The sequence below is a fragment of the Lepidochelys kempii genome, chromosome 10, assembly GCF_965140265.1.
Source record: "Lepidochelys kempii isolate rLepKem1 chromosome 10, rLepKem1.hap2, whole genome shotgun sequence".
In the NCBI taxonomy this organism is placed as follows: Eukaryota; Metazoa; Chordata; order Testudines; family Cheloniidae; genus Lepidochelys; species Lepidochelys kempii.
This window is the reverse complement of record NC_133265.1, coordinates 38,557,134-38,580,781: the sequence shown is the minus strand read 5'-3', so window position 1 is coordinate 38,580,781 and position 23,648 is coordinate 38,557,134. Positions and strand designations below refer to the sequence as shown.

At 46.7% G+C, this 23,648-nt stretch overlaps 1 long non-coding RNA gene and 1 pseudogene across 1 annotated transcript; one reads left to right on the top strand and one right to left on the bottom strand.

Moving 5' to 3' along the window:
* Positions 1–1,774: 1,774 nt before the first annotated feature.
* Positions 1,775–23,461, bottom strand: LOC140918479 (uncharacterized). The gene is made up of 3 exons (XR_012161200.1): positions 22,516–23,461; positions 2,892–3,908; positions 1,775–2,316 (listed from the first exon to the last, which is right to left on the bottom strand). It is a non-coding gene; the product is annotated as an uncharacterized lncRNA (long non-coding RNA).
* On the top strand, positions 5,576–20,259 carry LOC140917982 (lysosomal dipeptide transporter MFSD1-like; annotated as a pseudogene).
* Positions 23,462–23,648: the final 187 nt, after the last annotated feature.

Sequence of the window (23,648 nt, the reverse complement as noted above, 5' to 3'; positions counted from 1 at the left end):
AGACTAACCTCCTTGTTCCAATAAGAACAATAACTTAGGTGCACCATTTCTTATTGGAACCCTCCATGAAGTCCTGCCTGAAATACTCCTTGATGTAAAGCCACCCCCTTTGTTGATTTTAGCTCCCTGAAGCCAATCCTGTAAGCCATGTTGTCAGTCGCCCCTCCCTCCGTCAGAGCAACGGCAGACAATCGTTCCGCGCCTTTTTTCTGTGCGGACGCCATACCAAGGCAAGCATGGAGGCCGCTCAGCTCACTTTGGCAATTAGGAGCACATTCAATACCACACGCATTATCCAGCAGTATATGCAGCAGCAGAACCTGGCAAAGCGATACCGGGCGAGGAGGCACCATCAGCACGGTCACGTGAGCGATCAGGACATGGACACAGATTTCTCTGAAAGCATGGGCCCTGCCAATGCATGCATCATGGTGCTAATGGGGCAGGTTCATGCTGTGGAACGCCGATTCTGGGCTCGGGAAACAAGCACAGACTGGTGGGACCGCATAGTGTTGCAGGTCTGGGACGATTCCCAGTGGCTGCAAGACTTTCGCATGCGTAAGGGCACTTTCATGGAACTTTGTGACTTGCTTTCCCCTGCCCTGAAGTGCATGAATACCAAGATGAAAGCAGCCCTCACAGTTGAGAAGTGAGTGGCGATAGCCCTGTGGAAGCTTGCAACGCCAGACAGCTACCGGTCAGTTGGGAATCAATTTGGAGTGGGCAAATCTACTGTTGGGGCTGCTGTGATGCAAGAAGCCCACGCAATCAAAGATCTGCTGATATCAAGGGTAGAGAGTCTGGGAAATGTGCAGGTCATAGTGGATGGCTTTGCTGCAATGGGATTCCCTAGCTGTGGTGGGGCCATAGACTGAACCCATATCCCTATCTTGGCACCGGAGCACCAAGCCGCCGAGTACATAAACCGCAAGGGGTACTTTTCAATAGTGCTGCAAGGACTGGTGGATCACAAGGGACGTTTCACCAACATCAACGTGGGATGGCTGGGAAAGGTACATGATGCTCGCATCTTCAGGAACTCTGGTCTGTTTCAAAAGCTGCAGGAAGGGACTTTATTCCCAGACCAAAAAATAACTGTTGGGGATGTTGAAATGCCAGTAGTTATCCTTGGGGACCCAGCCTACCCCTTAATGCCATGGCTCATGAAGCCATACACAGGCAGCCTGGACAGTAGTCAGGAGCTGTTCAACTACAGGCTGAGCAAGTGCAGAATGGTGGTAGAATGTGCATTTGGACGTTTAAAGGCACGCTGGCGCAGTTTACTGACTCGCTTAGACCTCAGCGAAACCAATATTCCCACTGTTATTACTGCTTGCTGTGTGCTCCACAATATCTGTGAGAGTAAGGGGGAGACGTTTATGGCGGGGTGGGAGGTTGAGGCAAATCGCCTGGCTGCTGCTTACGTGCAGGCAGACACCAGGGCGGTTAGAAGAGCACAGGAGGGTGCAGTACGCATCAAAGAAGCTTTGAAAACCAGTTTCATGACTGGCCAGGCTACGGTGTGAAAGTTCTGTTTGTTTCTACTTGATGAAACTCCCTGCCCCTTGGTTCACTCTACTTCCCTGTAAGCTAACCACCCTCCCCTCCTCCCTTTAATCATTGCTTGCAGAGGCAATAAAGTCATTGCTGCTTCACAGTCATGCATTCGTTATTCATTCATCACACAAATAGGGGGATGACTACCAAGGTAGCCCAGGAGGGGTGGTGGAGGAGGGAAGGAAAATGCCACACAGCACTTTAAAAGTTGACAACTTTAAAATTTATTGAATGCCAGCCTTCTTTTTTTTGGGCAATCCTCTGTGGCGGAGTGGCTGGTTGGCCGGTGGCCCCCCCACCGCGTTCTTGGGCATCTGGGTGTGGAGGCTATGGAACTTGGGGAGGAGGGCGGTTGGTTACACAGGGGCTGTAGTGGCAGTCTGTGCTCCAGCTGCCTTTGCTGCAGGTCAACCATACACTGGAGCATACTGGTTTGGTCCTCCAGCAGCCTCAGCATTGAATCCTGCCTCCTCTCATCACGCTGCCGCCACATTTCAGCTTCAGCCCTGTCTTCAGCCCGCCACTTACTCTCTTCAGCCCGCCACTTACTCTCTTCAGCCCGCCACCTCTCCTCCTGGTCATTTTGTGCTTTCCTGCACTCTGACATTATTTGTCTCCATGCATTCATCTGTGCTCTGTCAGTGCGGGAGGACAGCATGAGTTCGGAGAACATTTCATCTCGAGTGCTTTTTTTTTTCTTTCTAATCTTCACTAGTCTCTGGAAAGGAGAAGATCCTGTGATCATTGAAACACATGCAGCTGGTGGAGAGAAAAAAAGGGACAGCGGTATTTAAAAGGACACATTTTATAAAACAGTTGCTACACTCTTTCAGGGTAAACCTTGCTGTTAACATTAGATACATAGCACATGTGCTTTCATTACAAGGTCGCATTTTGCCTCCCCCCACTGCGTGGCTACCCCCTCAACCCTCCCCCCTCCCTGTGCCTAACAGCGGGGAACATTTCTGTTTATCCACAGGCAAACAGCCCAGCAGGAACGGGCTCCTCTGAGTGTCCCCTGAAGAAAAGCACTCTATTTCAACCAGATGACCATGAACTATATCTCACTCTCCTGAGGATAACGCAAAGAGATAAAGAACGGATGTTGTTTGAATGCCAGCAATGCTTTGTTCTACAGTGATTCCCGACTATGTGCTACTGGCCTGGAGTGGTAAAGTGTCCTACCATGAAGGACGCAATAAGGCTGCCCTCCCCAGAAACCTTTTGCAAAGGCTTTGGGAGTACATCCAGGAGAGCCACGAATGCCAGGGCAAAGTAATCCTTTCACATGCTTGCTTTTAAATCATGTATAGTATTTTAAAAGGTACACTCACCGGAGGTCCCTTCTCCGCCTGCCGGGTCCAGGAAGCAGCCTTGGGTGGGTTCAGGGGGTACTGGCTCCAGGTCCAGGGTGAGAAACAGTTCCTGGGTGTCGGGAAAACTGGTTTCTCCACTTGCTTGCTGTGAGCTATCTACAACCTCATCATCATCATTATCATCTTCTTCATCCCCAAAACCTGCTTCCGTGTTGCCTCCATCTCCATTGAAGGCGTCAAACACAGCTGGGGTAGTGGTGGCTGAACCCCCTAAAATGGCATGCAGCTCATCATAGAAGCGGCATGTTTGGGCTCTGACCCGGAGCGGCCATTCGCCTCTCTGGTTTTCTGGTAGGCTTGCCTCAGCTCCTTCAGTTTCACGCAGCACTGCTTCGGGTCCCTGTTATGGCCTCTGTCCTTCATGCCCTGGGAGATTTTGACAAAGGTTTTGGCATTTCGAAAACTGGAACGGAGTTCTGATAGCACGGATTCCTCTCCCCAAATAGCGATCAGATCCCGTACCTCCCATTCGGTCCATGCTGGAGCTCTTTTGCGATTCTGGGACTCCATCATGGTCACCTCTGCTGATGAGCTCTGCATGGTCACCTGCAGCTTGCCACGCTGGCCAAACAGGAAATGAGATTCAAAAGTTCGCGGTTCTTTTTCTGTCTACCTGGCCAGTGCATCCGAGTTGAGAGTGCTGTCCAGAGCGGTCACAATGGAGCACTCTGGGATAGCTCCCGGAGGCCAATACCATCGAATTGTGTCCACAGTACCCCAAATTCGATCCGGCAAGGCCGATTTAAGCGCTAATCCACTTGTCAGGGGTGGAGTAAGGAAATCGATTTTAAGAGCCCTTTAAGTCGAAATAAAGGGCTTCATCGTGTGGACGGGTGCAGGTTTACATTGATTTAACGCTGCTAAATTCGACCTGAAGTCCTAGTGTAGACCAGGGCTAAGTTTTAGGTGTGGAGCAGGCCTAAGAAGGCTCCTGCAGGGCCCTGAGTTGCATGAGAAGGCACCAGTTGGGAAGGGCTGTGGAGAAGCAGGTTTAAAAAAACTAAGGTAAGTGGAGGATTCCCTGTAACCAGAAGTCTTTAAACCATGATTTGAGGACTTCAGTAACTCAGCCAGAGGTTATGAGTCTATTACAAGAGAGAGTGGATGAGGTTCTGTGGCCTGCAACATGTAGGAGGTCAGACTAGATGATCATGATGGTTCCTTCTGACCTTCTCCTCAGGGAGAAGCAGAAACTGGGAAGAGGAGTGTTCTATTTTGCAGGACTTTGTGTTATAGTGGCTTTTTTTTTTTTGAACTCTGCCTTATTATTGACAGTTAGAATCATAGAATATCAGAGTTGGAAGGGACCTTTGGAGGTCATCTAGTCCAACCCCCTGCCCAGAGCAGGACCAATCCCCAAGTAAATCATCCCAGCCAGGGCTTTGTCAAGCCTGACCTTAAAAACTTCTGAGGAAGGGGATTCCACCACCTCCCTAGGTAACGCATTCCAGTGTTTCACCACCCTCCTAGTGAAAAAGTTTTTCCTAATATCCAACCTAAACCTCCCACACTGCAACTTGAGACCATTACTCCTTGTTCTGTCATCTGCTACCACTGAGAATAGTCTAGATCCATCCTCTTTGGAACCCCCTTTCAGGTAGTTGAAAGCAGCTATCAAATCCCCCCTCATTCTTTTCTTCTGCAGACTAAACAATCCCAGTTCCCTCAGCTTCTCCTCATAAGTCATGTGTTCCAGTCCCCTAATCATTTTTGTTGCCCTCCGCTGGACGTTTTCCAATTTTTCCACATCCTTCTTGTAGTGTGGGGCGTAAAACTGTACACAGTACTCCAGATGAGGCCTCACCAATGTCAAATAGAGGGGAACGATCACATCCCTCGATCTGCTGGCAATTCCCCTACTTATACACCCCAAAATGTCATTGGCCTTCTTGGCAACAAGGACACACTGTTGACTCATATCCAGCTTCTCGTCCACTGTAACCCCTAGGTCCTTCTCTGCAGAACTGCTGCCTAGCCATTCGGTCCCTAGTATGTAGGGGTGCATGGGATTCTTCCATCCTAAGTGCAGGACTCTGCACTTGTCCTTATTGAACCTCATCAGATTTCTTTTGGCCCAATCCTCTAATTTGTCTAGGTCCCTCTGTATCCTATCCCTACCCTCCAGTGTATCTACTGCTCCTCCCAGTTTAGTGTCATCCGCAAACTTGCTGAGGGTGCAATCCATCCCATCATCCAGATAATTAATAAAGATGTTGAACAAAACTAGCCCCAGGACTGACCCCTGGAGCACTCCGCTTGATACCGGCTGCCAACTAGACATCAAGCTGTTGAGCCCAACAATCTAGCCAGCTTTCTATCCACTTTACAGTCCATTCATCCAATCCATACTTTTTTAACTTGCTGGCAAGAATACTGTAGGAGACCGTATCAAAAGCTTTGCTAAAATCAAGATATATCACATTCACTGCTTTCCCCATATCCACAGAGCCAGTTATCTCATCATAGAAGGCAATCAGATCTTATTATATTATCAGATCTTATTATAAAATCAGTGAAAACTTGACCCTACAGTGTTTGCAACCCAAACTTTCCAGCCTTGTGCTGATCCATACATTGCAAAGAATCCAACTTGTGGATCAATGGAGAAGTACTAGTCATGTTGTAAGAGAGAAGCCAGGAACATGAATTGTGCAGAGGGCTCTGTCATTCAGCTCTCTCTCCTCCAGGAAAGTCCTAAAATCTCTTCTGTGTTTGCAGGTATCCTGCTCTGTATGTTGGGGTTTATTTTGGCCATCACAGTGAGCGTGCTGGACAAAGTGGGCATGAAGCAGCTTGGCTTGGATGGGGTTATCCAGCAAGAGTCCAAGAAAGTGGTACGTGGAATACAGACCACCTTTTTCTCCAGAGCCTTGAGGTTCTGGCATGAGCTAACTGACTTTTCTTGTCTCTGCTGTGTTTATTTTGTGACTGAAGTTTGCAATAGCAGTAGCTGATGTTAGCCAGAAAAGGGAGCCAATGCCACTTATCCAAGTTTTATATGCAAAAAAGAAAAGGCATACTTGTGGCACCTTAGAGACTAACCAATTTATTTGAGCATAAGCTTTTGTGAGCTACAGCTCACTTCATCGGATGCATAAAGTGGAAAATGCAGTGAGGATGTTTTATACACACAGACCATGAAAAAATGGGTGTTTATCACTTCAAAAGGTTTTCTCTCCCCCCACCCCATTCTCCTGCTGGTAATAGCTTATCTAAAGTGATCACTCTCCTTACAATGTGTATGATAATCAAGGTGGGCCATTTCCAGCACAAATCCAGGGTTTAAAAAGAACGTCTGAGGAACAGTAGGGGGGGGGAGGAAAAAACAAGGTAGCTATCCCACAGTTCCCGCAGTCTCCGCTGCCCATTGGAATTCTGGGTTGAGATCCCAATGCCTAATGGGGCAAAAACATTGTCACGGGTGGTTCTGGGTACATGTCGTCAGGCCCTCCCACCCTCCACGAAAGCAACGGCAGACAATTGTTTCATGCCTTTTTTCCTGAGTTACCTGTGCAGAGGCCATACCATGGCAAGTATGGAGCCCGCTCAGCTCACTGTCACTGTACGTCTCCTGGGTGCTGGCAGACGTGGTACTGCATTGCTACACAGCAGCAGCAACCCATTGCCTTGTGGCAACAGATGGTGCAATAGGCCTGATAACCATCGTCATCGTGTCCGAGGTGCTCCTGGCCGCCTAAGGTCGGTCAGGAGCGCCTGGGCAGACATGGGCGCAGAGACTAAATTAGGAGTGACTTGACGAGGTCATTCTCTTTAGTCCTGCCAGCAGTCCTATTGCACCATCTTCTGCTGAGCAGCCAGGAGATGAGGATGGCTTGCAGTCCTACTGCACCATCTGCTGCCAGCCAGAGATGTAAAAGATAGATGGAGTGGATCAAAACAAGAAATACACCAGATTTGTTTTGTATTCGTTTGCTCCCCACTCCCTCCCTCCATGAAATCAATGGCCAACAATCATTTCGGTGTGGTCTGTCAGGGGCACCTTGAAAAGTATAATGGAGATCCAGTCCTGCCTGAAATACCGGGGGGAGGGATAGCTCAGTGATTTGAGCATTGGCCTGCTAAACTCAGGGTTTTGATTTCAATCCTTGAGGGGGCCATTCTGTGTAACAGTTGTTTTTGTTTCTCCTTGATGTAAAGCCACCCCCTCTGTTGATTTTAATTCCCTGTAAGCCAACCCTGTAAGCCATGTCGTCAGTTGCCCCTCCCTCTGTCAGGGCAACGGCGGACAATCATTCCGCGCCTTTTTTCTGTGCAGACGCCATACCACGGCAAGCGTGGAGCCCGCTCAGATCACTTTGGCAATTTGGAGCATATTAAACACTATGCGCATTATCCAGCAGTATATGCAGCACCGGAACCTGGCAAAGCGAAACTGGGCGAGTAGGTGACGTCAGCGTGGTGACGAGAGTGATGAGGACATGGACACAGACTTCTCTCAAAGCATGGGCCCTGGCAATGTGGGCATCATGGTGCTAATGGGGCAGGTTCATGCAGTGGAACGCCGATTCTGAGCCTGGGAAACAAGCACAGACTGGTGGGACCGCATAGTGTTGCAGGTCTGGGATGATTCCCAGTGGCTGCGAAACTTTTGCATTCGTAAGGGCACTTCATGGAACTTTGACTTGCTTTCCCCTGCCCTAAGGTGCAAGAATACCAAGATGAGAGCAGCCCTCACAGTTGAGAAGCAAGTGGCAATAGCCCTGTGGAAGCCTGCAATGCCAGACAGCTACCCGTCAGTCGGGAATCAATTTGGAGTAGGCAAATCTACTGTGGGGGCTGCTGTGATGCAAGTAGCCAACGCAATCAAATATCTGCTGATATCAAGGGTAGTGAGTCTGGGAAATGTGCAGGTCATAGTGGATGGCTTTGCTGCAATGGGATTCCCTAACTGTGGTGGGGCTATAGATGGAACCCATATCCCTATCTTGGCACTGGAGCACCAAGCCGGCAAGTACATAAACCGCAAGGGGTACTTTTCAATAGTGCTGCAAGGACTGGTGGATCACAAGGGACATTTCACCAACATCAATGTGGGATGGCCGGGAAAGGTACACGATGCTCGCATCTTCAGGAACTCTGGTCTGTTTCAACAGCTGAATGAAGGGACTTTATTCCCAGACCAGAAAATAACCACTGGGGATGTTGAAATGCCTATAGTTATCCTTGGGGACCCAGCCTACCCCGTAATGCAATTGCCATACATGAAGCCATACACAGGCAGCCTGGACAGTAGCCAGGAGCTGTTCAGCTACAGGCTGAGCAAGTGCAGAATGGTGGTAGAATGTGCATTTGGACGTTTAAAGGCACGCTGGCGCAGTTTACTGACTCGCTTAGACCTCAGCGAAACCAATATTCCCACTGTTATTACTGCTTGCTGTGTGCTCCACAATATCTGTGAGAGTAAGGGGGAGACGTTTATGGCGGGGTGGGAGGTTGAGGCAAATCGCCTGGCTGCTGGTTACGCGCAGCCAGACACCAGGGCGGTTAGAAGAGCACAGGAGGGCGCGGTACGCATCAGAGAAGCTTTGAAAACCAGTTTCATGACTGGCCAGGCTATGGTGTGAAAGTTCTGATTGTTTCTCCTTGATGAAACCCCCCGCCCCTTGGTTCACTCTACTTCCCTGTAAGCTAACCACCCTCCCCTCCTCCCTTTAATCATTGCTTGCAGAGGCAATAAAGTCATTGCTGCTTCACAGTCATGCATTCGTTATTCATTCATCACACAAATAGGGAGATGACTACCAAGGTATCCCAGGAGGGGTGGTGGAGGAGGGAAGGAAAATGCCACACAGCACTTTAAGCACAGCACTTTAAAAGTTGACAACTTTAAAATTTATTGAATGACAGCCTTCTTTTTTTTGGGCAATCCTCTGTGGTGGAATGGCTGGTTGGCCGGAGGCCCCCCCACCGCGTTCTTGGGCGTCTGGGTGTGGAGGCTATGGAACTTGGGGAGGAGGGCGGTTGGTTACAGAGGGGCAGCAGTGGCAGTCTGTGCTCCAGCTGCCTTTGCTGCAGCTCAACCATACACTGGAGCATACTGGTTTGGTCCTGCAGCAGCCTCAGCATTGAATCCTGCCTCCTCTCATCACGCTGCCGCCACATTTGAGCTTCAGCCCTGTCTTCAGCCCGCCACTTACTCTCTTCAGCCCTCCACCTCTCCTCCCGGTCATTTTGTGCTTTCCTGCACTCTGACATTATTTGCCTCCACGCATTTGTCTGTGCTCTGTCAGTGTGGGAGGACAGCATGAGCTCGGAGAACATTTCATTGCGCGTGCGTTTTTTTTCTTTCTAAGCTTCACAAGCCTCTGGGAAGGAGAAGATCCTGTGATCATTGAAACACATGCAGCTGGTGGAGAAAAAAAAAGGGACAGCGGTATTTAAAAAGACACATTTTATAAAACAGTCGCTACACTCTTTCAGGGTAACCCTTGCTGTTAACATTACATACATAGCACATGTGCTTTCGTTACAAGGTCGCATTTTGCCTCCTCCCACCGCGTGACTACCCCCTCAACCTTCCCCCGTCCCTGTGGCTAACAGCGGGGAACATTTCTGTTTAGCCACAGGCAAAAAGCCCAGCAGGAATGGGCTCCTCTGAGTGTCCCCTGAAGAAAAGCACTCTATTTCAACCAGGTGACCATGAATTATATCTCACTCTCCTGAGGATAACACAGAGAGATAAAGAACGGATTTTGGTTGAATGCCAGCAAACATACACTGCAATGCTTTGTTCTACAGTGATTCCCGAGTACGTGTTACTGGCCTGGAGTGGTAAAGTGTCCTACCATGAAGGACGAAATAAGGCTGCCCTCCCCAGAAACCTTTTGCAAAGGCTTTAGGACTACATCTAGGAGAACCGCAAATGCCAGGGCAAAGTAATCCTTTCACATGCTTGCTTTTAAACCATGTATAGCATTTTAAAAGGTACACTCACCAGAGGTCCCTTCTCCGCCTGCTGGGTCCAGGAGGCAGGCTTGGGTGGGTTCGGGGGGTACTGGCTCCAGGTCTAGGGTGAGAAACAGTTCCTGGCTGTCGGGAAAACCGGTTTCTCCGCTTGCTTGCTGTGAGCTATCTACAACCTCCTCCTCCTCCTCATCTTCTTCGTCCCCAAAACCTACTTCCGTACTGCCTCCATCTCCATTGAAGGAGTCAAACAACACGGCTGGGGTAGTGGTGGCTGAACCCCCTAAAATGGCATGCAGCTCATCATAGAAGCGGCATGTTTGGGGCTCTGACCCAGAGCGGCTGTTCGCCTCTCTGGTTTTCTGGTAGGCTTGCCTCAGCTCCTTCAGTTTCACGCGGCACTGCTTCGGGTCCCTGTTATGGCCTCTGTCCTTCATGCCCTGGGAGATTTTGACAAAGGTTTTGGCATTTCGAAAACTGGAACGGAGTTCTGATAGCACGGATTCCTCTCCCCAAACAGCGATCAGATCCCGTACCTCCCGTTCGGTCCATGCTGGAGCTCTTTTGCGATTCTGGGACTCCATCATGGTCACCTGTGCTGATGAGCTCTGCATGGTCACCTGCAGCTTGCCACGCTGGCCAAACAGGAAATGAGATTCAAAAGTTCGCGGTTCTTTTCCTGTCTACCTGGCCAGTGCATCTGAGTTGAGAGTGCTGTCCAGAGCGGTCACAATGGAGCACTCTGGGATAGCTCCCGGAGGCCAATACCATCGAATTGTGTCCACAGTACCCCAAATTCGAGCCGGCAACGTCGATTTAAGCGCTAATCCACTTGTCAGGGGTGGAGTAAGGAAATCGATTTTAAGAGCCCTTTAAATCGAAATAAAGGGCTTTATTGTGTGGACGGGTGCAGGTTTAAATCGATTTAACGCTGCTAAATTCGACCTAAAGTCCTAGTGTAGACCAGGGCTTAGAAGAGCACAGAAGGGCGCGGTGCGCATCAGAGAAGTTTGAAAACCAGTTTCATGACTGGCCAGGCTACGGTGTGAAAGTTCTGTTTGTTTCTCCTTGACGAAACTCCCCGCCCCTTGGTTCACTCTACTTCCCTGTAAGCTAACCACCTTCCCCTCCTCCCTTCGATCATCACTTGCGGAGGCAATAAAGTCATTGTTGCTTCACATTCATGCATTCTTTATTAATTCATCACACAAATAGGGAGATAACTACCAAGGTAGCCTAGGAGGGGTGGTGGAGGAGGGAAGGATAAGGCCACACAGCACTTTAAAAGTTTAAAACTTATTGAATGCCAGCCTTCTGTTGCTTGGGCAATCCTCTGGAGTGGAGTGGCTGGGTGGCCGGAGGCCCCCCCTCCGCATTCTTGGGTGTCTGGATATGGAGGCTATGGAACTTGGGGAGGAGGGCGGTTGGTTACACAGGGGCTGTAGCGGTGGTCTGTGCTCCAGCTGCCTTTCCTGCAGCTCAACCATACGCTGGAGCATATTAATTTGATCCTCCAGCAGCCTCACCACTGAATCCTGCCTTCTATCATCGCGCTGCCGCCACCTTTCAGCTTCAGCCCTCTCTTCAGCCCACCACTTACTCTCTTCAGCCCACCACCTCTCCTTCTGGTCATTTTGTGCTTTCCTGCACTCTGTCATTGTCTGCCTCCATGCATTCGTCTGTGCTCTGTCAGTGTGCAAGGACAGCATGAGGTCAGAGAACATTTCATCGCGAGTGCGTTTTTTTTGCCTTCTAATCTTCACTAGCCTCTGGGAAGGAGAAGATCCTGTGATCCTTGAAACACATGCAGCTGGTGGAGGAAAAAAAAGGGACAGTGGTATTTAAAAAGACACATTTTATAGAACAATGGGTACACTCTTTCATGGTAAACCTTTCTGTTAACATTACATACATAGCACATGTACTTTCGTTACAAGGCCACATTTTGCCTCCCCCCACCATGTGGCTAGCCCCTCCCCATGGCTAACAGCGGGGAACATTTTTGTTCAGCCACAGGCAAACAGCCCAGCAGGAATGGGCACCTCTGAATGTTCCCTTAAGAAAAGCACTCTATTTCAACCAGGTGACCATGAATTATATCACTCTCCTGAGAATAACACAGAGAGATAAAGAACGGATGTTGTTTGAATGCCAGCAATGCTTTGTTCTACAGTGATTCCCGAGTACGTGTTACTGGCCTGGAGTGGTAAAGTGTCCTACCATGGTGGACGGAATAAGGCTGCCCTCCCCAGAAACCTTTTGCAAAGGCTTTGGGAGTACATCCAGGAGAGCCACGAATGCCAGGGCAAAGTAATCCTTTCACATGCTTGCTTTTAAACCAAGTATAGTATTTTAAAAGGTACACTCACCGGAGGTCCCTTCTCCGCCTGCCGGGTCCAGGAAGCAGCCTTGGGTGGATTCAGGGGGTACTGGCTCCAGGTCCAGGGTGAGAAACAGTTCCTGGCTGTCAGGAAAACCGGTTTCTCCGCTTGCTTGCTGTGAGCTATCTACAACCTCATCATCATCATTATCATCTTCTTCGTCCCCAAAACCTGCTTCCGTGTTGCCTCCATCTCCATTGAAGGAGTCAAACACGGCTGGGGTAGTGGTGGCTGAACCCCCTAAAATGGCATGCAGCTCATCATAGAAGCGGCATGTTTGGGCTCTGACCCGGAGCGGCCGTTCGCCTCTCTGGTTTTCTGGTAGGCTTGCCTCAGCTCCTTAAGTTTCACGCGGCACTGCTTCGGGTCCCTGTTATGGCCTCTGTCCTTCATGCCCTGGGAGATTTTGGCAAATGTTTTGGCATTTCGAAAACTGGAATGGAGTTCTGATAGCACAGATTCCTCTCCCTGTACAGCGATCAGATCCCGTACCTCCCGTTTGGTCCATGCTGGAGCTCTTTTGCGGTTCTGGGACTCCATCATGGTCACCTCTGCTGAGGAGCTATGCACTCACCTGCAGCTTGCCACGCTGGCCAAACAGGAAATGAAATTCAAAAGTTCACAGGCCTTTTCCTGTCTACCTGGCCAGTGCATCTGAATTGAGAGTGCTGTCCAGAGCGGTCACAATGGAGCATTCTGGGATAGCTCCTGGAGGCCAATACCATCTAATTGCGTCCACAGTACCCCAAATTCGACCTGCAAGGCCGATTTCAGCGCTAATCCCCTTGTCGGGGGTGGAGTAAAGAAATCGATTTTAAGAGCGCTTTAAGTTGAAAAAAAGGGCTTCGTCCTGTGGGCGGTTGCAGGGTTAAATCGATTTAACGCTGCTAAATTCGACCTCAACTCCTAAAGTGTATTCCAGGGCTTAGGCTTCTGCAGCTGCAAACAACAAGGGATCATGAAAATTAAACTAAACAAAGAGAATACATGTTGGCAGCCTACTGGAGACCAGAGCCAGGACTCTGAGCATGAGGGGTCAGCAAACATTCACCTGAGTTCATTGTGCAAGTTGCTTGTGAATACAGATGAGATTCTAGCCTCCTCTTGTGTGATTTACAGAGTAATCTGGTCAGAACTAGCCCATCTTCCTTCCAATGCAGAACCAGTCTTTGTGCTACACTCTCCAAGAGTATGTCTACACTGCAATTAGATACCCGTGACTGGTCCATGCCAGCTGACTAGCCCAGCTGGGCTAAGGGCCTGTTTAATTGTGGTGTAGACATTCAGGGCTCAGGCTGCAGCCTGAGTTCTGGGACCCTCCAGGGTCCTAGAGCCTAGGCTGTGGCCCAAGCCCAAATGTCTATACTGCAATTAAACATCCTGGTGAGCCCGAGTCAGCTGGCATGTGCCAGTCACGGGGGTCTAATTGCAGTGTAGACATACCGTTAGTGTCCCAAGTAACAGGGCTGACATTGCTTCAGGTCATCAGATCCATTAAACTTCAGAAGAGTATACCCTGAGGGAAGGTCTTAATGACAGTTTTCCATTCTTAATGTACTGGTTATATTCTGGTATTTCCCTTCATTAATAACTCCTAGTTATACCTACATCCCTGCTGTGCTTCATCCCATGGTTTGCCTCTGGCAGCTGCAAGTTGGGCTCAGAAAAGTCTTTTGCTGCTATAGACTTTTATGAAGGGAAGGAAAAGCACTTGACCACACTGCCAGAGAAGGGTGGTGTGTGGGTGTAGAGGGGCACAGCAACTCCCAGAGGTGAATGAGTGACCTTTCGGACTCCAGTCATCATCTGGCCCTTCTCATGGAATAGTAGAGGAAGAAGGTAACATAGTTATGAAGTTGGAAGTAGTTTGCATCCTATTAATCTAGGGTGCTTTTCTCTTTACAGCCGGTTCAGGATGGCTGGTGACTGCCACTTCACTACTGGCTCCTAGTCCTAACCATCATGTTCTTCTACAACAGGGTCTTCCCTTTCGTGGCAGATGCCAGGTACTGACTAGAAAGGTAGCATTGGTGCTGGTAACTGTTCCCGGCACTGGAGCTTTGGTACAGAGCTAACTGTGTCCATCTCCCTCTTCATTTAGCTAACAGGGGAATCTCAGAGGAATGGGGAGCTTTCCAAACAGCTTGTTCACTGCTGCCTTTGTGAGCACAAAGCCAGAAAGGGAGCACTGTCCCTCTCAAGCAAGGTGCTTAATATTTAGCTATAGAACATCAGGGTCCTTTGACTCTTCTCTCCCTTGTTATGCAGCCATCTCTGAAGATGATGCAAGACATGGGGATTTCCAGTCCAAAGCAACCTTAAAGGAACTTGGATTCTTCCAAAACTCCAAAGATTGGGGAAATTCCAAATCTGGTCTCCTGCAAATTAATACTTCTCCTTTGACTTAAGTGGGACAATGGCAAAGAGGAAACCCATCTGACCAGCACCTGAAAGGCTCATGAAGTGCATCTAGATAGAACTGCCCAGCTTCTGGGGCCAGGGGGTTTGTGTTGCATAAATCCATTCAACTAAAACACTTACTGGAGTGGCAATGTCAACAGGAGGAAGGTGCAGAGGGCTCCGGTGGGGTCAGATTCAAGACCAATGATGCTGTAAAGTGTTTCTTGGCTAAACAACTCAGAACCATTGCAGCCTTCCCAAGACTGCCACACATGTGAGCAGCTGCCTAGAAGATGGCCAGCAGCCAGCATCTTAAGATAAGGCATAGATTAAAACTGCTGTGCATGGCAGTTCCTATGGCACACTGCCATTTCTCAAATGCTAGAACCTCAGTGGGAGGGACTGCAGTTAGAGTAGCAGACTAGGGGGTCAAGAGACCTGGGTTCTGCCTGCCCTGGCTCTGACACAGACTCTATATGACCTTGGGGAAAGTGCTTCTCCTCTGTCTGTTTCCCCCATTTTGCAAATGGCTATACTGCTACTTTCCTCACAGGAGGCTTGCAAAACTTAACATTTGCAAAGTGCTTTGAGATCTTGGGAGAAAAATGAAAGGAGGGCTCTATATTTATAATACAAACAAACGGCTCAGCAGTTTGGGGTGGGGAGGGGTCCTTGCAGGCTTGCTGCAGCAATTAATAAAAAGGTCCTACTATTAGAACCTAGTGAAAGCAAAATGCACAGTACTGGGATCTTTGGGTCTCGCCCTGCACTCCCTGAAATGGGCTCTCTGGCCAGCTGTCATCTGCTTACCTTATCCAGAAATGGTCCCCATACGGCCTGATTCCTGCACTGCTGTATCCCCATGTTCTGTCATGGAGCAATACTCCACAGTGCCTCAGGCACAAAGAGTCATGTTTCAAATATCTCTTTTGGCAGATTAATTCCAGGCTTGTTTCCAAAACAAGAATCATGGCTCAGTGCCTTCAGTGTCATTGATTACTTGGATCTATGGCAGTAAATCTGCAGGGACAGCATTTTGCTGCCCCAGAGCTACAAAGAAGTTCAACTGTCCTCAAAATAATTCTAGCCACTTAAGAGGAACCAGTCAAAATCTAGGTGAGCAGAGGGTTTCCAAATAAATTAGTTTCTCAAAGCTGCTAAGCAGTGGCTGGCCAGTAGAAATCTGGGTGCCCTACAAAGGATTTAAAAAACACCAGGTTTACGCCATTTTTGTCCTCCATAATGTATGAAGGAAGCTTGTTTTCTGCTGTAGCGATATCGGGGCCTGTCTTCTCTGCTTTTATTGGATATCTTCTTAGAGCAGTAGAGAACTGGAGTGGGAGATTTCTGAGCCCTTAATCAAAGGGTTGAAGTTGTTAAATGCTGATTCTTCCCTCCACACAGTTTTGAGTTAATGTATCTAAAAATTTAACATCCCTCTCACCCCTTCAGTTTCAGGGCTGAGAAATCATCTACTCCCCCAAGGAGACCACCAGGGAAAACAGGACTCACTGTTCCTGGAATTTCCAAGATGCATGCTCCCCTCCCCATGCCCCCAAACTTTCAGGCCTCTTTTATCCATCATAAAGCGAGGAAGGGCACAAACCTCCCTCCTCCCCCCAACAGACCTTTTTGTTCAGCACACCTTTTAAAAAAAAATGATTGATTTGAGTTTGTGCTTTGACAAGTTCTCTAATTAAAAACTCCCTGTCCAGATGTGTGCTCAGACTTGCTTTGTGCCAAGATAACCAGACCAAGAATCCTAACGTAATTTTTTTTTGTCCCCCTCAATTTTATTTTTAGCAAGTTTATCCAGGATAAGTACTCTGACTACAGTCAGCAGGCAGCCGCTTACATTGCTGGGGCGGTATATGACAGCTCCCTTGTTCTCTCTGCAGCAGTTGGCGTATTAATTGTGAGTACCCAGTACTTAGCAGAACATCAACTACATGGTGGATTGTCTGCTGATAGACCATGGCTTAGTACAAATAATATTTTGTGCATCTCTGACAGAGATCAAGTGTTTAAAATTAGGGCTCTGGAGTTGGGTCATTAGTGATGCAGGGGGTTAAGGGACTAGTCTGGAAACCCTGAAGACCATTCTGTATTAGGTCAGAAGTGAAATGAGTTTGATCTCTGATCCCCTAGTTCGTGCTGTAGAAGTACGACACCAATAGCTGAATACTCATGAGAGGCCCAAGATAAAACAATGAGGGGAGTGTTGCAGGTCAGGATTAAGGGGCACAGACAGAGCGTCGCGAAGGATGAGGAGCAGTAGCTTGCATAGAATCAACTCATGCTTCGTCTAATTTATCAATCCCTCACTTCCATAAGCACTAAAATGCAACATACTGCCTTAAAACCTTGGAGTTTCAAATTCAGGTGATTTGGAACATCCTTACTCTCTAATAGGCACACCAGTCTCTTCAGTCCTTCTTGGTACATGTGAGGAATGGGAACACTTTGTGAGGTGTTATTTTCCATTAGCTGATACTCTTATAAGTTATTATTTACACATTGCTCAGCTGCGCACATTGAGGAAGAGTGCACTGGAGCCCTGGTGGAAACCATAGGGGACTCTAGGTAAATCACCTTCTGTTTGTCCTTCATCAGGACTGTGTAGGACTGAGAGGTGTGTTTGCAGTTGGTTGTGCTGTGCTGACTCCGCCAGTCTTTGCTCTCCTGGCATTTACATTTGTTCCTCCGCTTGTCTCTACCATTTGTCTGGGGATCACTTACTCCTTTGCTGCTGTAAGTATGTAGAAGCCACTACATTAGCTGGTCATTTTGTAGCTCTGCTCACTCCTTTCCAGACACTGGCATTTTACACTAGCCAAGGGATAAACATTGGGCATGTGTGCATTCTGAGGCTTTTGGATTACAAAGCCCAAAGGATTTAGTCAGCAAACACCCCCGTATAACCGAAAACAGCTCAAGGAACCCATTGGCATGGTCTGTGGGAAGCATTAGCTGTTAAGCAGTACTGTCCTTTCATGACACCTTTTGAGCAGGATCCAGAGTGTCCACCTGAGTCAGTTATCCCAGCTCCTTATTGAGATGTTTGACTCTGAATTGTGTGTGCTTTAAGCTGACTGGAGTAACTGGAGAAGAAAGATGTAGGCACTGTCATCATCCATTTACTGTAATCTACTGGTTTCAGAGTAGCAGCCGTGTTAGTCTGTATTTGCAAAAAGAAAAGGAGTACTTGTGGCACCTTAGAGACTAACCAATTTATTTGAGCATAAGCTTTCGTGAGCTACAGCACACTTCATCGGATGCATTTTCCACTGAATGCATCCGATGAAGTGAGCTGTAGCTCACGAAAGCTTATGCTCAAATAAATTGGTTAGTCTCTAAGTGCCACAAGTACTCCTTTTCTTTTTGTAATCTACTGTAATCTTCTAGTGGTCAATGGTGGATGGGTCAGAGGAAGGTGTAAACCCCTCCATAAGGCATCCAAATGTGTAATGGGGACAACTTTCTCCCTCAGTCGATGAGCTAGTGGGCTGAAGCTGGGGCTTGAATTGTAAGACTCTTCTAGAAAGTGTCTTGGCAGCAAACTTTTCCTATTTTAACATCAGCCCATTTCATTACTCCTTACAACAGGCGAGCTTGTGGCCATCCATACCCTTTGTGGTTCCCCAGGCAACGTTAGGGACAGCTATGGGGCTTGCAACCTCTGTGCAGATGATTGGAATTGGCCTCTCCAATCTGATCGTTGGACACATTCTGGGAACCAAGTCCAGGTGAGAACTAGTGCCTTTTGTCTCTTAAGCAAAAGCCCACAAGTTGTGCTGAGGGGGACTAAACTTGAGAGCATAAAACCAGTTTTGTTTGTGGTCTAAACGAAGCATGGTTTCAGGACATGAAACTCAACACCATATGCTGCTTCATTTTATCTGGATGTTATATAGCGCAAGGAAACACATTCTCACATGATCATATGTTAATCTTCTGGACCCAACAGTGAACTAAAGATCCCACTATAGTGCTGGCAACAGATGATGATCTTCATGCTGGCAAATACCATTGCATGCATTATTGCCTTGTTAGCCTCAACATGGTGGACAAGCAGCAGGTCATAACATGCTTACACTTTCATTACCCTCCTACCTCCAGGACAAGGTGCCTTAGACTCTAGGTATTTCCTACAAAAAGTGCATTGCAGCAGGTCTTAGGTGTAAACTTAGCTCCCAACATATTGGTTTGAAAGGGACCTTAGGTAGTGTAGTTTGTGTAGGTTTTCTCACCGACTCTGGAGAGGTACTGTTGAGTTGGTCACTGCAGAATATCCTGCAAATACCTACTGCTTTCCCTGTTTTGCTACCATACCATTTAAAAGATAGGCATGGCAATGGTGGGAACCACCAGTATCACATATGTTGGTGGCCTAATCATACATTCCTTCGCCAAGGTGGGTTGCACAAAATACTAAAGACCAAAATATCTGCTGAAAGGTTGTCTGTAAGCTACACCCATTTTCGAGGAAAGCTACTTGTTTGTTTCACTGTCTGCTTCTCTGAATTGCCAGGGTGAGACACTGAACAGAGCAACAAAGCAGCCATCTGCAGAACAGGAGGTCAGGCAGCCTGTAGACACAGCACCACTCCTGGATGAAGTGGGAGGAGATGAAGGGTTCATCAACGAAGAAGCACCAGGATGCCCTATTTTGGATCCTACAGTGACAGTACAACTACAACTGGTTGCTGGCACAGTATTGTCCCTCTTTATTTCCAATTGTATGCTTTTAAGGAATACATTGTAATATTTTTAGGGGTGTTTTTGTTTTTTACAAGGATAACCTTATTCAGTCATCCATGAAAACAAGCTGGTGTATGAAGGGAATTATGCATATGAAGGGAAAGTTGTTTTGTTCCTTGTGTCTGGAACAAATCAGCCACATGGTACATTAAGCCAATGATGAAGCTTACGTAGTGCACTTTTTGAAATGGACTACACTACAATGTTTAGAGTCTAAACTCAATCCACCTGAAGTTTGTTCTAAGCAACTATATACCATCTTCTAATTCACCTTAATTCATCATTATAAATGTGTCAATATAAGGTATTTCATTAAAATATCACTGCACCTTCACAGAAAGCTCCTCACACAGTGGCGTGAATGGGTTGAGGAGCCTTCCATGTCAAGAATTGCTGTCGATTGTCAATGTCCTGTCACAAATTTATTGTGTGTGTAAATAAGTTTGCCATTTTGTAATGGCAGAGGCTGCTGGGATTGTTTTTACTTATTTTAAATTGGCAAGACCAATTATATGAAAACTAGCCAAACCTTTTGCTTAACACTCCCACAAGCTGCATTACTCAGATACAGAGATGTTACCTTCAAATGGTATGAAACGGTTGATCGAAAATAGTAAATAAACCCCTTAAAACCTGAACTTATACTGTCAATGCACATTGATCATTGACTTGTCTGGATGAGTAAAACAATCATCTTTACTATGCAAGCTCTTGAACGGTGCTCTTATAAGCATTGAGGACAATGCTTCAAGTGTGTGCTAAGTTCATTGTTAAACAGAGCTGAGAGCAACCACCTGAAAGATGATTTTTTTTTTTTTTTTTTTAAAAGCAAAAGACAGGTATGGAATTTGCTTCTTGTACATGGTTGAACAATTGCAGAGTAAAATTACTAACCTCTGTATTAATGTGAGAACAGACAGTGTACTGATGAGTCTGATAAAGTAACCTTTTCTAAAGTAATTGTTACAGAGGAGAAATCCTCTGTTATAGCAAATTTTGTTCCAGTGATACATTTGAGCTAGGATAAGATTTTGATGTAGCAATTGCCTCTCTGCCTCCTGTTAGTATGTGTTAAGTTCATCTGAAGCTACTCCAGCTCACAGTACAACCTAATGCAAATAATGGAAGGACTGGACTTTAGGAACACCTATGACTAAGGCAACTGAAAGACTTATTATTTGTTATGGAGGGGGAGAGGCTATAACCTGCTCCAATTCCTGGAGCAGGAGATTTTGAAAGATACGATGCCCTATCTTGAAAACTTGATGGCTTATGCTCATACCTTCTACTATCATGAGGCAGTACAATGGAGATACTTGTAATGTGAGCGCACATGTCCTACAGGGATGGTCATAATTGGACTTAGCTTGAAACTTCCTAGTGGCTGATCAGGAGCCTGTGTTTGCCAGCAACAGGTTGCTTATTCTGCAGAAGAGAAGAGTGAGGGGGGATTTGATAATAGCCTTCAACTACTTGAAGGGGGTAGGTTCCAAAGAGGATAGAGCTCAGCTGTTCTAAGTGGTGGCAGATGACAGAACAAGGAGCAATGGTCTCAAGTTGCAATATCATAGAATATCAGGGTTGGAAGGGACCCCAGAAGGTCATCTAGTCCAACCCCCTGCTCAAAGCAGGACCAATTCCCAGTTAAATACTCCCAGCCAGGGCTTTGTCAAGCCTGACCTTAAAAACCTCTAAGGAAGGAGATTCTACCACCTCCCTAGGTAACGCATTCCAGTGTTTCACCACCCTCTTAGTGAAAAAGTTTTTCTTCCAACCCTAATCTTCCAACCCTAATCTTCTAGGAGTTTAACAATAGTTTTAGCCACCTATTAGTTGAGGGGAGAGCCTTTGGTGAGTTAGTAAAGCAGACCTCAGATATACTATCCCTTTAAATGCATCTTTTTACATGCAATCACTGCTATTCTGCATTAGCATCGCATTACTAGACCTCCATGTTGTAACATTCTGTTGTTGCATTTGGAAAGTCATGCTGGGATTTCTATAGTCCAATGTAGCACACAAATGGTAGGGCTCTGCCTCAAAAGAATAACAGATGTACTCTGTGCCTAGTTAACATAGTCATAAGCAGCAGTCTAACACTTCACAAAAAACATAGCTGTTGGTGACCAGAAATGCATGTAGTATTCAAGGTGGGGGCATAGCATGGATTTATATAGTGGCATTATATTTACTATCTTATCTATAGATAAGATACTAAAATATCTAACCTACTGGTTCCTAACATTATTAGCCTTTTTGACTACTGCTGCACATTGAGCAGATGTTTTCATAGAACTATCCCCAATGCCTCTAAGATCTTTCTTAAATTAGCTGTTACCACTCAGGCCCCATCATTTTGTATGTGTAGTTGGGATTGGTTTTCTAATATGCATTACTTTGCATTTAGCCAGATTGAATTTCATCTGCCATTTTGTTGCCCAGTCATGCACTTATAGTGAGATCCTTTGTAACTCTTTGCAGTCAGCTTTAGACTTAACGAACGAGGAATTTTGTATTATCTGCAAATTATGCCACCTCTCTACTATACATCCCCTTTTCCAGAACAGCACAGATCCTTAGGCCCCCATTTAATTCCCTCCATTGAGAAAAATATTTATTCCTAGCTGTTGTGTCCTATTTTTTACCCAGTTACTAATTGATGAGAGGATCTTCCCTCTCATCCCACAACTGCTGATTTTGCTTAAGAGCTTTTAGTGAGGGACATCTTCAAAAGCTTTCTGGAAGTCCAAGTACACTATGGATGCTTATTTGAACCCTCAAAGAATTCTAATATACCTCACTGATCTAACTTACTTTATTTATTTCAAAGGTAATGGGAAGGCCAGTAACCTTCTGCTCCTTCCTCTTCCCTCCCTCAATATGTAAGTTTGCTGTTTCTCATGAATTATGTATAGTGAATTTTGAACTAGACTGTCAGATGCTACCTGACTGCTGTTTGAGACATGAAAAAGCCTACAAGTGTTTTCTCTAGTGACTTGCCAAAGCATGCAATTGATCAACATTTCTGCTACATCTTAAGATAACTTCAGTATGTAAACTAGGCACCTGCACTTTTCTGTTACATTGTCTAGAGCATTAACCTGGATAATGTTTACCTTAATAATCAGGAAACAGTACAGAAGCCAGATTTGTTTCTTCTAGAAGAGAAATAAAAAAATTAATTTGCAGATTGTATAGTATGACTAACATACAGTTCTGTTACTGTGGTCATGCATCAATTAGGTTGCTTAATCCTTTATCGCAGTCTAGGGATTACATCCACTGTTTGCACTCATTTATCTCCTTCCTATCACTGTATTAAGATTTAAATATTATTGATACTATTTCATAGGTGCACAAGCTCTTACCTAAAAGATTATCTTAAGAATGTGTTCCACCAAGAGATGAAATAGGAAAGCTTGGTCTTACAAGCAGCACAGAGATACAGTGAAGTTGTCTGCAGCTGGAATATGGATCCCTGGTTGTTTACCTTCCAGCTGTGACAAAACATCAACTTTGACAGAGGGTCTGCATAGTTCACCCTAAGTTAATATTTCTCTCTAATTGCCATGCTGTTTAATTTATCTGGAGTTGGATGTGTAATAGTCTTAAAGTATCTAATCTACAGAACAAAAGCAGCTAAATATACAAGGACAGTTTTATGCACTCTAGTCCAACCCCCTGCTCAAAGCAGGACCAATCCCCAACTAACTTACATTTGTTGCAGTAGGGAAAAGGCTTACAGGTATGAATTTTCACAAATATGGATCAATTTCTAGGGACAAGTGTAGATGCTCAATAGCAAAGCAATTAGAGGCAAATTTAGATAATGTCAAGGTTTATGGAAAGGGGCTAAGATAGCAGAAAAACACATCTAAACACGGACTGTTGGAAGCTACTGCACTTTCATTCTTGTATCCATCACAGGGGAAGCTAACGTAGATTCTGATTCCAGGCATGCTCTAGGATGGAGTGGGCAAACTTTTTGGCCCGAGGGCCACATCGGGGCGCAAAACTGTATAGAGGGCCAGGTAGGGAAGGCTGTGCCTCCCCAAACAGCCTGGCCCCTACCCCCTCCCACTTCCCCCCCATCAAACCCCCTCCATCCCCCGCTCCTTGTCCCCCTGACCACTCCCTCCTGGGATTCCACTCCATCTAACCCTCCCCAGAATCTCTACCCTATCCAACTGCCCCCTGTTCCCCATCCCCTAACCACCCCCTCCCAGAACCCCCCACCCCTAACCACCAC